At 37.6% G+C, this 18,295-nt stretch overlaps 1 protein-coding gene across 19 annotated transcripts in view; it reads left to right on the top strand.

The window, feature by feature from the left end:
• Window positions 1-3,308: 3,308 nt before the first annotated feature.
• Window positions 3,309-18,295, top strand: part of SoxN (SoxNeuro) — a 212,283-nt gene continuing 197,296 nt past the window's right edge. For 9 of the 19 annotated variants that reach the window (XR_011159913.1, XR_011159908.1, XR_011159907.1 and 6 more), the window contains exon 1: window positions 3,317-3,580. The gene's annotated coding sequence lies outside the window, so the exon portion shown is untranslated. Of the gene's footprint in view, window positions 3,581-6,780; window positions 8,237-13,839; window positions 13,890-18,295 lie in introns of those variants that run through there. The other 10 variants (XM_069049037.1, XM_069049038.1, XM_069049045.1 and 7 more) reach the window with 5 other exon arrangements.

The following is an 18,295-nucleotide window of genomic DNA, read 5'->3' as shown; positions in this document are numbered from 1 at the left end:
TTGTATAATAGTGAGTCAAATGAAACAAACAGCTCGCCATTATTAAAATAATATTGAAACGTGTGGGCCCTCACAATCAGAAATTACAAAAGCAAAATGCCGTCGATTCGTAGAAAGGTCCTATTGATTTTTTGCGGAATGTCAGTAACAAAATGTCACTTGTTTTCGCGACATCTCCCCATCGACGTCACGTACGAGATTTTTCGTTTTTTCCTGATCAGCTTACTAGATGTAATAAAAATCGCATTTGGCCATTGTCGAAAACGGCGCTTTCTTCGCGCGGATTAAAAGTTTATTATTATGAAAGTGCATTGTCTGGGGGCGATTCGTCGGCCGATATCGATGGTGGAGAATGTTTTATATCGACTACATCACAATATAGGCCGGTGCGATTAAATAGTGAATAGCTATTGTGTGAATCCACGGGTGTCTAGATTCATATAGAAAAGACGTGCCTTGACAATAGCAGTCAGTGCAGTCGAACAATTGTGTACTCGCCATCGAATAAAGGGAGCGCTTATCATCTCGCGGTTTTTACATTGTTGCAATCACCTACGCAACGGATTAAAGACGCCACACAATAAAAGAAACACCATCCATCTTGAGGAGTACGCCCACCGACACCGGGCTTATTCTTTTGCCGCTTTTCCGAACGGTTTTATCGGGAATTTTAAAGTGCTCAAGCAAATTCAGCAAAAATATGTTTTTTGTATTTTTTAATTTTATGCCATAACCATTCCTTAATAATACCTAATGTGAATAATATACCTTAATGAGAGCGTATTAATTAATATAAATAACCACAAGATTTTCTACTCGTATACAGCAAGACATTTGTATTACCTAGGTCACTTTTTTCAATTTTAAAGCAGACTATTAAATTTAAAGTGATCTTTTAAATACACCTTGACAAGCTGTGACTTTGTGCGTTTTAGTCACGAGGTGAAGTTAGCAACGGGCTTTTTAATCACGCTCTGGTTTTTTTAATAGCAAAAATTATGTGACACTCAAAATGAAGTTAGTTGTCACTTGTCAATTGACGTTTATCAGATTCGAATTTTATGTTTAAATTAAACTGACGTTGAGTAAAGAAGTTACGTGTTATGTTTGCATTGTTCATTTGGTCGTATAAAAAGTATAGTATACAACTCGTTTATAAACTTCTCTAGACATTCGTTTATTAAACACTCGCTTCGCTCGTGTCTAATAAAACTCGTGTCTAAAGTGCCGTTTATAAATCTTACTGCATAATATACTATTTCCTAATATTTTTAAGGATTCTAAGTAGTTTATTTCTGTGAAATATAAACCATGTTCCATTTCGTAAATGTATTATGTATTAAAAAAAAAAAAATAGTTTTGAATGAAAACTTGGGTAACATCTCTTTATAACCTACACAATTACAAAAAGTATGTTTTTTGTTCGACACTGTCAGAATCTGAGAATTTTCTCCTATGTGTCAAAACGAAACGTCAAGCTGATTTTAAATATTTTAAGCGATTTGGAGCCTTTAAGGGGTTCCTCGAACAAAAAAAAACGTTGCATTCAACTCGTTCGTGTGTAAACTGGCCCACTCATGCCATAAAGAGCCCAATTTACACACGAACTCGTTAAAAAAACTACTATTTCGCCACTCGGTGCGAGAACTAACAATTATTGCACCTGGCTTTCAAATTTCATCACTTTAACTACACCACACAAAATGGAATCCAAAAAAATTCGCGGTTTTGTCATGCCATATGTCGGCAAAGATACAAGTTTTGCGCAACTTACCCGATTACGTAATAAAATAAAAAGTAGAAGCATAAAATTGAATGAGATAATGAAAGGAAAGAGCGAAAGAAACTCAATTTTAAATTTCTGTCGGTACAATCAATTATCGTTCATTAAAAATTATTACAAAATTACACTCGCAATTGTATTAAACAATTATTCAATTGTTACTTTAATTATGGTAATCTTCGTGGAGGTCTGATAAAACCGCCGTGTCATATGCAATTATGTAAGATAAAATTAAGTAAAATGCATAATCACCTGTACGCTAAATAAAGACTTATTGATATCACAATAATATTACTTTGTTCTCCATACATAATGATGTTTTTGCACATTTTCCATTTTCAAAAGTTTCTTGCTCTATTGCCTCACAATTTTAGCTCTGGCGTCACCTTTTTTTATATTATTTATGTTTCTTACTCACACACGCTTTTTATTTTTATTTCATTTATTTTTTTATTACCATTCACATCTTGCTACCAATGATTCAATTTTTCAATTGCGTTTTTGTCTGTCATATCGGGTGTTCATTTAACGTTTATCCTCAAAGTTCGCGTTGAAGAGTCGATTGTGAACGTACCACGGATTACAGATCACGGATCTAACCTCAGTTTTTGCGTTGTTTGTGTTTTTACTCTGCAGACGGACGAGTGATGCGGTCACAATGGACTCTTCCACGCCAAAATTAAATGAACACCCGATATACATGTAGACGATTCAATAAGACATACTTAAATAATTTAGTTCTATGGTGTCATCAAAACTGTTCATATTTATTATTTTTCTCCTATCTTCCTCTCTTTTTTTGCTTCTTTCTTTTTTACTTTTTTTACTATCACACTGGAACCAGGCCCAAACGTTTTGATTCATTTGTTTCTCACCTGTTCTGTAAACTTTAATCTCATTTATATTTGTTATTTACTTTTCTCTCTTCTATTCTTCTATTTTGCACTTTCCACACTTTTTAACAAAAAGCAACTTATTATTAAACATTTTCATTTTTTGATTTGAAAATCGGATAAGAACATATGAGTTTATTTTACATTATTTTCACGTGTGAATACACTCATGAAGTTTCGGCCGTTCCTCCTGACTCACCTTGTGTATCCTGATCGGTGCGACCTATTTTTTATAATTTCGCAAAAATTTGCAGAGCACAAATGCGTTGAAGACCCCCAGTCAGAAATGTTTAAATACGGCCCATTTCAAACCTTCAAAATTTTGAGTTATTTATTACAGCAACGGGCTGTCCCAAACGTTCTAACCCTCATAAAAGTATTAGTACGTTATAAAGACCTGCATAAGACGTCTCCAATATCGTGTACTCCTCCTATAATTAAGGGTTTGAAGAAATACGTCGGGCGAGGATAAATCGAGAGCAATAACCATTTCCACCCCGTTAAATTGTTCCACTGATAATACGATTCACAATTACCCGACAATGGTTAAATTTTAATCAATTTTGTTATTGTTTCGCGTGTATTGTTTGAAAAATTGTGTGGACGCATGCGCCACTTCTTCGCCGTTTAAACATTGTTTGCGCGACTTCTCAGTAAGCCGCGACTTGTATTGGTAAGGGGATGTGTTCGATGCTTGCTCGAACCGTGGACCATGCTGTCGGTGCGTCGATGACAGCTCACGTGGATTTAGTGCTGCTTTCCCAAGTTGTCCCCTTCAAATGGGATCCAGATTTGGTGTTTGTGTGCTGGTGTGATCGTTGTTGTGCAAAATTGTGTTGTCCAGTGGTATTCAGCTAATGACTGGATTAATTTTCGAAACTGGAAAGCAGACCTTCTCTTGCAGGTCAGTTCGTTTGGTTTAACTGTCGACGGGAAGACAATAGTGGCGTTCATTATTGGCCGAATCGAAAGGAAATACTTGATGATAAAAAATAATTCAATGTTTAGCAAGTGCTTATTTCTTTTATATCGGCACACAATAGGAAGAGCAATTGTTAAGATTTCCATTGTTGCATTGTTGGAAATGATTGACACTTTTATGTATAAATCATAATTTAATGAAGAATGGAATTTTATTAGCGCAGTTTCGATTGTTGCACGATGAATACCCTGCTGCTTCAAATATTGTCCAATAAAATTAGAAATTTTCATAAAACTCTTCTATTTGGTAAAGACAATCAATCGAGAATGCGGTTCCGCTACGCCACCACAATTAATCATTTGTCACCTTGGTACTTTCTACTCGCGGGTCCTGCAGAGACTGTTGCATCTGTTTTGTAAACAACAAAGAATAGACAATTGTTAATGAATTTTGTTTAAATAAACAAAAACAAACAGTGACGAATCCATTGCTCATCTGCGTTCACATAATAAACTGAAGACGTAATGACATCACGATAATAGCACTGAATATTGCGTAGGTATTTGAATTTAAATCAAGAAAATCAAACGAAAAACAGAAATTCTTCTGTGAAACTTAACGAAGCATTGTCCGACTTGTTGCCAGTCGCGATTGGTATGGAATCTTCACAAATCAAAACAATGTATTTAATGATCTAATTTAAAACCTGTTTGTAGCGAACATTTCAACGAAAAATAATCTTTGATTAATTTAAAAAGTGAATTGAATTGAACACTTTTTAGCCGCAATTTGGTCTGAGCAATGTGGATTTTTTTCACGGATGTTTGTGGAGTCGGGGTCGGTGAAGATAAAGGGGTGATTAACACTTAAACTGCTCTTTTATGACTCCCTTCGAACACTGAATCTACCCTTTATCCCAACAGAGTATGTCATATCGTAATTGAATTGTAGGTGTTTTTCAAAAGTATTTTAATTATGTACGTTTTCTAAGTCACATCAGAATAATATTTGGTTTTCAAATAGTTATTTGTATATCAAGGCCGCGAAATCATTCTTTAACGTACCGAGAGGAAAATTGTCGCCGAGGCCGCTTGCGGCCGAGGCAGAACAATCTCGAGGATGTTAAAGAATTTCGCGGCCAAGGTGTACAACATTTTTTGTGCAACCGAGAATTTGTAATTATTATGGAACCAACATGTCGCTATGGAAATGATGTAATAAATAATTATGAATTGTAGTAAAAGTGATGTTTTAGTTTCGTCTGGGCGCTCCTCAGGTGTTAAAAAGTACGTATTATAAATTCTGCTGTTTCTAATTTCATACCCGAAAAATGGAAACCCTGATTTGTATCAAATATTAAAATTACGTCGTTAAAAGCAACGACCGCGAAATTGGATTTCGCGGCCTGTTTTAGGTACGCGAAGTGCTCGTTTCGCGTACGGTTGCACACAAAAAAAAAACTATCGTTAATATGTATAATTTCTTTAATTTTTAATTTTATTGGTTATAACACTGTTAAAAAAATTGCTGATACTACTGTTAGACAAATCGATGAAATAATCCAAGTAAATTGATTATCTTATATTTTGGTAAAAAATTGCATCAGAATCTCTATTTTTAGTATTATCTTACTCATGAATTGCTGAACATAAGTCAGTACTCCAAGATAATAAAAGAAAACTATTTTTAACAGTTACAAAAATGAGTGGACAGTGTGGTGATGCTCAAATTTCTTGCTTTATTTGTTCTCATCGATCTCCGTATCTTTACAGAGTTTCTGATTTCGTGCGACATTCTTTTGACACGACTCAATAGTAAACCCAGAGCATTGTTACCACCCACGATTAGTTTTGCATTGATAAAAATAAATAAATCCTAAATTGTATATTATTTTTAAAAATTGAGAAAATATTCAGCACAGAAGTGGTAGCCTGATGAGTGATGATAAAAAAGCACCGAAGACACTTGCTTTGCCCACACGCCACGAAAATATTGGTTTCATTTGGGTAAATTCAAAGCGTTGGCAAAACATTTCGTGCACACTTTTTCCGGCTCTGAATAATTGTCGGTGAGCGCGATGCGTAAATATAATTCAACAAAATTGCTTCTTCCAAGGCAGCGGAAAGAACTGGTGCTTCCGAGCTCCCCACGTTTCATTCTTCGAGTCGAAGAAAATGAATCGAAAACGATCGTTCCCAACTTTACACTTTTAATATTTTAATTGAATCGTTCACATGCAATTACGTCAGCGTCGTGTTCTTTTCGCCGGTCGAATTTCCGTGGCATTTTCTATGGGGGCCAGCGAGCAGTGACGCAGATAACATAATATATTGATAAGGCGGGGTGTAGTCAGTGTCCGCGACCTCACTACAATGGCTTATGAAAATGGTCCAGCGGGTTCTTTGTTAACGGCTATTGTCATATGAGCCATTACAGAAGTCGGCGTCGCATCGGTCTCTTGTCCGTCCATCGGCCAGAGAATAGGACAAGAATGAGGCTGGCATTGTCGAAACGTTGTCATGGATAAAAATGGTGATTTCCAAGCAACGTGCGCTGAAATGTAACGGGAACGTTTAATGCGAACGAGGACAAGTGCGGACACCAAGAGCTTGTAGGGTTTTGTCGACGGGGGAGGCGGTGGTGTGGGGCTTCTGGACTGCGCTGCCCCCTTCAAATCTGCCCGGCTGTTTGATCTTCAAACAATGAACACGCCGAAATCGAGAGTGTGCGCTTTTGCAAGTGTAAAATAAAGAACACGTTGCCAAAACACGAATTGCGGTTTTCAAGGGTTGCACCAACACGGGGGTTAATTGTAAATAATTGAATCTATGTATGTACGTACGCAGGAAACAAAACATATTACTAGTGCAGGAAAAAAAATCTCGAGGATGTTAAAGTTTTCGGGGCAAAGGCCGCGAAATTGGATTTCGCGGCCTGATTTGGGTACGCCAAGTGCTCGTTTCGCGTACAGTTGCAAAAAAAAATGTTTTATGACAACCTTCTCTCTTGTACGCTATTTGTGAATTTGTGTTTTTGTGGGTTAAGAGAATAATCAGTGGCGGCGGCGGTGGCGGTAATCCTGTCCGAATTGGCCGCCTCATTCGGTAAACAATCGTCTGGGAGATAAACAAGACGGTTTGATCAGCACAACAAACAAGTTTTTCATCCCGAAGGGCTCCCGACTCTTCAATCCGGAAGCATGAAATCTGAATTATAGTTTGAATGTGTCGAAACAAGTACAATGGGGCGCATTTCACGGGGTATTGTTAGTGTCATCGCGTATACACGCAGTCGCCGTGCCCCTTATGCATGTTCACTCAAAATATTTCGACTTCTTCCGACAAACAGGCTTCTTTAGAAAATGTTATGAATAAGAGTAAATTGTAGCCACAATGGCGTCTTTCAAAGTCCTCTTGAATATAGCGTTAATTTCGAATAGACTGCAGGGGAAATATCAAAAAGTGTATTTTCGCGCGCACCGTACACTGCCTACACTCGTAGGAGAAGGCGCTCCGACACCAAAGGGTGACGTATGCAAATTTATGCTTCAACAGGTTTTGATTGTATATTGTAATGTTTGGATTGTGCAGACGGTACGGGAAATTCGCCTTCGACGGCTCATTCATGCTATTACCTCGTTTCATTAGCTCGACGAAAGCGACAACGCGAAACAAGGTGGCAACTATTTTCGACTAGGTATCTGCGAAAAGGAAATTAGGAGGTCACGAATTAACCGGAAAAAATTGAGGCATAACTGGAAGCACTGTAAAGCAATGAATAAAATTAAATTCGTCCTTTTCTCGTTTCTGTTCAGTTCACAGGAATAAGTTCCGTCGAACAAAACATTTCGAAAATATCGTAAACGTGAAAAAGGACCGCAGTCCTGGTCTAGCGCCGGAGAAATTTGTGAAATTTCCAGACGTCTTCGAGCCAGTGGTCGCGTACAATGTACAATCGGCATGAACTGCGAGAGTTATGTGCCCTATAAATCTCTGTGTCTTACTTTGAATATAAAAGCTGCGAAATAAAAAGACGTCTGTTCCATTAGGGCGATCCTGCGGTTATGAGATGAGGATATGCTTTCAACGTAATGCCTCCAGTCACCATTCATCCTGCACCGGCACACTGAAAAATATCGTCCCACTTTATTCTAAATAATATTCATCGTTTTGTATTTAGGCACGTCGTTTTGCAGGAATGCGGCGCAAGTGGCGCATCTTCGGAGGCGGAATCCAATCAAAAATTAACAAAACTTATATGTAATACCGATAATGGCAGTGGATAAGAAAATATCTAGTGATTTAATTTTTTTATTGGCAAATGTCAAATCTCAAACTGAAAAAAGTGCTTATTCTTGAAAATCTAACTTGCGTGGTGTTGTAATTGTTATTAAAGGGCTCCCTTTTTCTTATGCAAGAATTTAATTTTTTACGACTTAGAATATTCTTATAGAATTCTTCGATAATTTAATTTAATCGAAGTCACAAGATAAGAAATTTGAAGTCATATTTTTTTACAGTTGGTAGTATGTACTTGTCCATCTTTTTCCGTGGTTGTTTAAATTTTTGTGGATTTTATTAGAAACGTTCCTGTCTGTGTTACCGGATAATTTGAACTAAAATAATTGGAATAAAATAGGTAGGTTGTACGTGCAATTTCGTTCTTACTTAAACTGACGTGATTGAGGTTAGGTTAACATTACATTATTTAATTTTACTGCTCTACGGTGTAAGTTTTTTTTTACGTTATTCTGTCGGCAAAAGCTTTCAAAACTGACCCTGCCTTACTGTTGCTTCATAAACAACAATCTCTCCTCGTTTCACCCCCAAAAACTCTCCCAAGTGCGATAAATCTCCATTTAAAAACCGGACAAATAAAGACCGTAAATTAGAAACCGGTAACCGCACTTTTAATGCGAACCGAAAACCAATAAACATGAATACGATTTCACCAACAATTGAATCCGTACAAATGGTATTGCGTATATCGAATCTATTGACCGCGAGGACAGTGCCGTCTAGTCATCAACGTGTGTCATGTATGTACGACAAAGCAGCTGATTCCATCGTAACAATGTCCCACCAAATGAAACAATATTGTTGCTCATCACTGTTTACTCAATGACTCGTTTACGTCATCGGACACATGTTTACCCTTCTCACTTGAGGGGTGTTCGGCCACCAATTAACAGACGCGGAGATACACCACTCGACGGGCAGATGGTGCGGTGGAATCCGGGGGCGCGCATCAACCCCCGCCTGTTAATTTGTGAACGATGTGGGCGACCGAGTGGCGTTTAGCCAGAGGGGGCGGAGCACAGGTGTTGCGGTGTTAAATTAAAGACTTTACACTACCGGAGGGTTTCATTTTATTTAAAAAAGTTAGTGATAATAATGCAAAAAATGTAGAATTTTTAACAAGTCCACCCGATCTTCACTGGAAAAAACTTGTGTAAATGAACCCAGAGAATATTTTTGTATTGTACGAAAAATGTGTCATTCTCAAAAATACCTGAGAAACACTCCTGTTACGTCAGTGAAGGTTGGTGAGGGGCGGCAGATTCGGCCGCAGCCTACCAGTTATTTAAACCAAATAAAAATGTCACTTTTAAATAATAATACTTTATAAATTTTTGTAAAAATTTGTATGAATAGGCAACCAACAAAACAGCTCATGGGCGAGCCACTGATTTTACTACGGCTTGCCGATTTATGAACACATCCTTATCTCTTCCACATTAAACAATTGAACATCGAATAATGTATGACCTTACTGTAACGTTTTGTTATTTTGATACTTAATCGTTGTTACTTATGTATTGTATTGAAATACATAATTACAAAAACTTGAACATCGTTTTTATTATACCATTTATACCTTTGGATCTTATCAAACGTAAAATCGTAGAACCGAAAATAATCGGTGGGTAACACGTTTATATTGTAAATTATATTAATGCTAAGTTGAATTATAATGGCCGACACTGGTGCACTTCCCCTTTATTTCGTTAGTTACTTCCGTACGGCATTCATCGTATGCACAAATTTTCCGTTAATTCTGCTTCAACATAAAATTGCAATTAGCGTAATAGAAATTTTTATTGTGCAAAACTACTACATTCAAAGAAATGCTTTACAGTGTGACGACCATTTTTGACACTCATTTTTTTAAATACTTTTTTGACACTTTCTTAAAATTGTTATTGTATTTTTGGAAAATTATTGCACAAACTGATTTTTTTCCGGGCTGTTGAATCGTGGGGTGTAGTCAATTTTTTCGCTCGTGGAGTTTTTTTTTTGTTGTTGGTGGAGGAAAGTATTGGTGGGCGGCAATAGGACATCAGCGAGATAATTGAAGGAGTCAGGGGGCGGCGGTAGGTATCGCTCCGGGTCAGCACGTAGCAGGCCGCTCCGGTCTAGTATCTTTGGTTCATTGTAACGATGTTTTGTCTTGTCACAATGGCGATACAATACTGACCACACAAACAGTGCGGCCATCTTTGGCGCACAGCATTGTTGCCACTACAATGTGGCAGTGTCATGCGATTGTTTGTGCTCATCGCACAGAAATGAATGAAGAACGGAAACAACCGGTTCGCCTCCTATTATCAAGCAATATACCGGCGCTACATAGTTATATATACCTTTTGTTTGGCAAATTTCATATTCGAGCTAATTAGAAATTGGAATATAGAGAAGGCAGGATATTGAGGTCTTTGCGGCGAGGATTACTCGCCCATTGTTCATAATAAATAGAATAAATTACAATTACCACATGAGTGCCGCTTTATAAAGCATTATACCTGCCTACATTTCTTTATTTCGTTACAATGCAGCTTTTGTTTCCGGAATAAACAATGCCTCCTATTGCTTCCAACGGAAGAAAAAGCTCGGAAACGCCGCCCCCCGCATCTCACATTCCGGATCGGGACCCGGCAGCCGCCAAGGACGCCGTTCCGATACGTGTTTGATGTCATAATTAACCCTTGTCCGCCCCCCGAGGGCGAAAAAAACGCCACCGCCGAGTAACAACGTCGAACAAGGCCGCCTCCAGCGTTTGACATTTCCCTGCATTACATAACAATCGACGTTGTAAGACGTTTAAACAATGGCCATTCTACTCCCACCTAACGGAAACAAAAAACATTTGAACAAAGAGCGCGGTTTCAATTGTCACTATTCAGCTCCTTGCAAAATAAAAGAGTAAAGCCATGGAATCATAAAGGAGGAGAGTTGGCTTTGGCTGTGTATTTGAGAATGATAAAAGCCGCTGGAACAAACATACAATGAGAATCAAGAGGCCTTTTGTCTGATAAATGACGTCATCGGCTCGTCTTGGACACGAGATCGATGTGTAATCCGTTCGGTGTACATGTGTAAGTGGGTACTTCTCGATCGGTGCACCTGATGATGGCGACCGACGTTTCGAAACGAAAACCGATTCTCCAGACGTTAAAACATAATATTGCAAATCTAGAGCGGCTTCATCGGAGCAACTTACAAAATACCTTCGACTGAGTAACTTGTTCGAAGTAAATCTAAATTATATTTATAACAGTAGGTATATGGAAACATAAATATGTGGAGTTAGACGGGATACATAGTAGTAGTATCAGAGTATTCTCCTCTCTCTCCTTCTCCCTCCAATGATGACTCACTCATTCATCTTCGGGACTAGAAATCACCTCTGTTCTCGACACAGGTGCGGATTCAGAGGAACTCTTCCTTCCTTACAATATAGGTCCTATCGCACCACGACCAAAGACGTAAAAGATTAATAAAAATGATGTCCTCATTTTTCGAGTAATTTTTCATGAATTTCAAAATTCTAAATTAAAAACTATGCAAGCGTTAAATCAATGAATTCAGTAAGATTAAGTATCCCACACGTATCCCGCAACATGTGTTAAAATAGATTGTAAAAGGTTAGAGAAGACAACATTATTTATTTTTCACCGAACCTGTAGGTTTAGTAGTAATAAGTTACAATTAATTCTATTTTAGTTATCATTAAAATCTTTCTGAATCATTTCATTATCATTAAAATCTTTCTGAATCACTGTCTATGGTGTAACCTGAAATTGTTATTTCTTCGATGACTCACTTGACGTAATACTTTTCGAAGAAAATTAACCAACACATTCTATTTCTGGTATTGACAGTATTTGAATAAAAATTTAATAAATCGCTTGGAACCTGTGATTGGTGTCTTTCTACTGGTAAGTTAAAAGTTTGTTTAATTGGTTGTCTAACGTGCAGGAGCAGTGTTAAAAAATTGATTTGATCGGTTGATAATTCGATTTTTCAGAATTGCGAAACAATCATTCAATAATCTGTGGGTGTGTTTCGTCGATCGCGATCAATCGACGGTGCAAGTGAATCGAATAGATTTGAATAATAGACAAAGACGGTGGCATTGTGACGCGTCGGTAACAATAATTAGTTCCCATTACAAAACCAAACAAAGTTAAGTGGATGTGATTCGCGAGACACAGAAGAACCTAAGTAATAATTTTATTCGATTCGTCCGGAGCTTGGAGCAGCAAGCATCCTGTTAAAAATATCAATAGCGCGCCAGATAACTCGCGATGTGGCGCTTTTGTGCACAGATGAATATTATAAAGGGACAAAGATTCTACAATACAACATACAATGAATACAATACAATAGTGTTGTATTCAGTATTGTATACATATAATAGAACTATAGAAGCAAGCTTAATGCCATTTCAAACACACTGTTATCAGCAGCGGTGGTGGCGGCGGCGGCGGCGGTGCCAGAGACGTCCTCATGCCACATGTGCCGCCGCTCGGGGCTAATTGCGACTTCTCACCGACGACGAGACGGGAAGCTGTAAATATGCTCGGCCCGAACCGGAAACGCAGAGGGATGTTGCACGAGAGAGGGTGTGAGGAGTAGATTATGTTTCCGAAAAAGTGTAAAGCAACGTGTGAAGACTATTAATTAGTTTAATAGTATTCACGCCAAAGCAGTAATAATAGTAATTAACTAACAATTGAACTCATCGATTCTGGTGAAATGATACATTTTCTTCGCTTCTTTCGTTTCTTTTTGGCATCTCATTAATAAATGCTCCGTACAGAGTTTTATAAGACACCATTTTGTCGCACGCGTTTTTTAGAGCACGACGAGCGCAGCGAGGAGGGCTATAAAGAAAACAAGTGCTACAAAATGACTTATAAAACGAGTGAATACAATATTTTTTCTATTTTGCCCCTATTTTAAATTTTAAATTAAAAAAAAAAATCAAAACAATGCTAGGAAAATTAATTTGGCAGATATAAAGGGTTGGTAACTAGACGAACAATTGCAAGTTTTGAATTTAAAGTGTCGTGAAGTGAAATGATCACCTAGCGACTCACTGTGAGTTACTGCCAACATTAAAAATTTAAGTAAATGTTCCTGAAACCGGTATCGAAAAGAACTCCTTTTCGAAACCCGTTTGAGTGTTATACTGACTGTGTGCAAAATAAAAAAAATAATTCAACATATCGAACCCGGATAATTTGGAAAATGTTTTATAACATGTGTCATAACTTTTTCAATTTTATATTTCAGATCTCAACTCGGATCAGATATACTGTCGCGAGCAAAAGATTCTGGTCGTCAATGTCATTTCAAAATTGGGTTAGATTGTCACAAATTAAAAAAATTTCCCTGCCTGATTATGCCCATGTCAACAAAATGTCAAAAAATTAATTAATTACTGTCAATTAATGTCATACAACATGCTGATAGGTTATGATATTTACGACCGTTTTACAATGGAGCATTTTTCATTGCGTCAATGCATGATTTTGACGACCAGTTTTTTTTGCTCGCGACAGTATCTCAGCTGGTTTTTAGATCGAAGTAAATTTGTCACATCTTTCGTGTATTAATGACTCTTGTGAATGTCATTTGCTACATCATCATTAGTTTATTAGTCAAATGCATTACATTCTGACTAATTTGTTATGTAACTAGAATAATTTGGAAAAGTTTTTGCTAATTAATTGCCCTGTCCAATTACCAAGAAATCGCGAAAAGATAGAAAGGTCACGGTAGATATCAAATTCTAATTATATAGAACACCAGGTTAGGTAGGACGTCTATTGTTTTAGTTTCGTAAGAAATTAGTTTATTAGTAGATGAAATAAGAGTATTTTTACGTAATAACGTTGCGAAAAAATCAAGTATACTTTTGTTTTCTAATTCTCATATCATTTTTTTTTATTTTAGTAAATGGTCTGAATGGCGTGAGATTTATTGTTTCATACAACTAGTTTATGGTGAGTACTAACTGTAAGAGTCCGCCATTAACCCGATGGAAATTCAATAGAAAATGAAGATTTGTGTTACTTAATCAACAGAAAAACTATTTGTTGTCGGATAAAAAACTCATATTTTTGAGTATTCCGTGAGATGACACAACCGCAAACTGCTTAAATTAAAATCGACCAAACAGAAACTAGTGAGGCGAGCTCACTACTTAGCGGTATATTCAGCACAGATTTATCGTTACTACCTGACATCATATCGTGATGAAATAAAGTGCAGAAGACAATCAGGGGTGTTTCCCTTTTGACAAACTTTCAAGCAGAGAACCAGAGAGACACAAAAATTCTATAAAGTGCTAAAATATCTAATATGTTGCGTAAGCACAACAACCAATCTGAATATTTTTTTAAATACATATTCAAATGACAGACAGACATTCCACTTTTATTTATACAAACTGAGTCCGACCCTGACGAACGTTAAATGCAGTCAGTAATACGTTACTCATTCATAACTTGATTTAAAAAAAATGAATAATTTGAAACTTTTGTATGGTTTGGACATCCCTCACAAACGTCTCATTTATAAAAATTTCAAAACGGTTTTTAAGCGATAGAACAAATAACCATATGGAGTCTCGAATGTTGTGTTTTTTTTATCGTGATCAGACAACGACGACGTCTGACAAATTCATTCGTTAAAAAAATAAAAACTGTTCAAATAAAAAATCATTATCGACATCCATTTGTTGTGGTATGTATTGTTTAGTGGGAGCTTCTATATGTCATCGCGTACTCAAATTAATACACAATGGCCGCGGCGAGAGCGCTTTGTTATTTGGCCGCATTGTGTCGCTGTCAATTAACCTGCATTGAACGACTATCCTGAAATATCCAAGACAATACCAGCACTGGCCTCGCCCCACGCTCTACCCCTGTCGATTGTCTGTCGGACACCTTCGCCATGGGCGCCTATATAATCCAACGCCACCCTCGGCTATCTTTAATACACTTTTTCGATGCAACGTTCACGCGAATTCACACCACAATGACTGTAATATGTGTACACGCCAAAGAGAAGAAGACAAACGCGAAAAGACATTTTTTGAACGATAACATTTCAAAGAATTTTCGGGTGATTCATCATTTTCTTAAATATTTAAAAACAAATACAATTTTATAATAGATAACATAAAAAAACGCTTCATCCGTTCTATTATAAACATGATTCGTTGGCATTGTGTTTTTTAATTCACCATCTCTCTGGGATAGCTTTGTTCAGTTTATAATTACAGACTTACTATTTTGATATATTATTAGGGGGCAATTTACGATTTATTGTTGCTGCTGTCGGATTTATTCATGTTTGAATTGTGTTTTGTGCCGAACAATGTTGCAATTTGTGCAAAAAATACACTAGAAAAAATCGTGATTGAGATTTGACCGATTTGGTGGTTAAATGTAAAGAATCTTTTGGAAAAAGAACGTGTAAAAAGCAATTTCAGCAAGTGAAAGGTCCCCTTTTGAAAATGCCGGTCATACGAGGGGCCGCACACACCATATTGCCGAAGTAATGAGCCGCCACCTATTGTTGGTTCTTGTGTTTCATCACACGTCCATTGTTAAAAGTGTAATATCACGCATTGGTCGTGCGTGGCGACTCGCCATATTTCCATCTGCCCTCTGTTTGTACGGCAATTATATTTTATGACTTAATTCATTCGGGTGCAACCGAGCGCGCATTAATTTAATTAAGGACGCGCAACGCCACTCGATTTACTCTCAGCCCGATTCAAAGATTTTTTCTACATGTGTCTTCACAATCACTTTAACACGTCACTCAATATGTTATTTCTTTCGTTGGTTGTAGGCAACCAGCTGTACACGTCATACCCTAATTAACTTGTCAAGGTGTGTTTTTATGAGTAAAAATGGGCGTTTTGTAAGTTTTCAACTCTCCGGTGGTGGTCGCAAGTCTTCCGCGACCGCTCCCGAAAGAAGCCGCCACGGCGCGTTAGGTTTCCAGTTGTACGGTTAAAAAATCGGCCTCTTTTGCATAGCGCGACCGTTTGAAAAGCGTGTCCTTTATTTACACAATTATATAGAAGTGACTTCTTTTATGCGGCATTCACGGCCGGTGCATTCGGCTATTCTTTTAGCCCCCATTGTGAACCACCACACGAGCATTGTGTATTGTTACCAGCTTCCTTTCCTCCGCCCCCGCACCTCGACCGATCCGCGATGACTTTTTTGTGTTCATTTCCATTATACTTTGTATATGTGGAGGCTATTGTCTCTCCTGTTTCTAAGATTTTAAGGGACCTTTACTTGATATTATTTCATTGTCTTTCGCCTTTTGTTTCGTTTGGTTTATTATAACGGAGCGCTGATAGTGTTTTGTTTAACGGCGGCGCTGGCCGTCGACAGGAAGACGTCGAAAAATAATAAGAAAAATACGATTTTGTCGGAGCCGGAAGACTGGTTGCAGACATTTTCAAAAATCTTCCATCGATTCCTTTTCAAGCCTATTCCCATATGATTTAAATGTTATGACGAATCCTTACATTGTTGGCGTTGAAGAGTCGATTGTGAACGCTCCACCGGATTACAACTCTGATCTGCTGTTTAAATCTAACCTCACTTTTTGCGTCGTTTGTGTTTTTAATTGGCCTAATCAAATTACGCTAAACAGAAACACTCCACTTTGACATTTGACAATAATTGTAAATTATTGGTTACCCGGCGCATCCGCCAAAATTACTTAAAAGGTGATTTATTTTATAGTTGGTGTTAAAAATGTTGTAGTTGTTTTCAGGGTAACTTTAAATTGTGAGATTTAGATGGAATTCGTGCACCCATTAAGGGAAGACGGATGGCTATAATCTGGAACAAAAACAACACAATAATTACATAATAACAACAAGCTCGAAAGAACAGGGAATTGAAGCTGTACAGCATCTTTATCTATTCTTGAGTTGCTAAAATCCTAATCCATTCATTAAACCATGCGTCCAAGCGTTCGAGCCGTTAACGAAGTAAACTCCGGGATGAAGTCCTCCAGCGTCGAACAGGACGATTGTTCGCAGAACACAGTTGATACAGATGGGTTTTCATTTGATTATGAACAATGGCCGCGGAACAATGGCTCCGCCTGAGATGCATTGCAGTCGAAGATGACGAGATTGAATAGACTTTTCAGGGATGCTATTTGCATTTTATCTCTCGGTTTTCAAAAGCGATAATAAAAGCCGTGCTCTTGCATTCTAATCTTTTATTTATTTATATTTTTCCCCGACCAGACGTACCGCCGGCCTCGTTCGCAATAACCGGGGAATTACGGGAAAGTTTTCCGGATTTAACTCGATTCGGCGCTTTGCAAAAAAGTTCTGATTGAAACTTGTGTCAAACATTGTCCACTGCTGAAAGGAGACTAAAATGACTTCTTTGCATGTCACCATTGACAACAAAAGTTGTCTATTGTTTAGCTAAACAATGCCATCATATCTCCTTGGTGATGAAAGGATTTCGTCCTTGTCTGGCGTCCAGGCGGGCGCTAGCTCCGTCCTTTCCATTATCGCAGTCTCTTTATGTATGGCTCGATGCGGCATTCAGGACATAACAATGGGAAATGCGGTGACATTTTTATCGTGTGTACATAGAGGATAGAAAATCCGCTGCATGGATTTGCGATCGCTGAATGTCACTCAGTTTACGTATCTTTTCATAAAAACGTGCACAAACGCTGATTTTATCCCATCGCCGGTAATCAGAGATCATCCGTGAACGGACGACGGGAATCCTGCACTTTTGCATAATTCCCACTACCGATGAAATCCATACTTTATCTTGATTAAAAAAGGAATAAAAATCGGGCCGTCTAAAAATTAAACGGTTGATCAACGGATTTAGTACCGCTTGCAACAAAATAAAAAAGTGAAAGGTTTTTGATTTTGGTGTTTTTATTTTTAATTTTTTAATAAAACTTTAATCTACTGTTACGTTTTTTTAAGCGTGTGTTACTCTGCATTTATTTTTCTTCTCCTATTTCATTTTTTTTATCATGGTTCTGGGCACAATTACTTTTTGGTTTAATTCTCTTCTTTCACCTCTTTTTGCTTTTACCTTTTATTTGATTAATTTCTTTTTTATTTATCTGCTTCTGTTTTTGTTTGCTTCAATATGTTTTTGGTTCTCGCCCGCTTATTTGTGTTTTCTTTTTTCGCAATTACGACCCACATTTAACATTTTCTATTGTACTTTTGGGGTTGTAGAAGTACGGAAAGAAGGATACATTTTTGGATGTAATAAATCTAATATTTAAATATCCCGAGGATCTCGCGAACAACAAAACAATATAATATTGGTCCGGCGGGCGAACAATGGAAATCCTCCACACCGGAGTATTCCGGGCCGATGAA

The sequence above is a fragment of the Tenebrio molitor genome, chromosome 5 (assembly GCF_963966145.1).
Source record: "Tenebrio molitor chromosome 5, icTenMoli1.1, whole genome shotgun sequence".
Taxonomy (NCBI): domain Eukaryota; kingdom Metazoa; phylum Arthropoda; class Insecta; order Coleoptera; family Tenebrionidae; genus Tenebrio; species Tenebrio molitor.
Note: the sequence above shows the minus strand (reverse complement) of the source record. Positions and strands in the feature narration are given on the sequence as shown.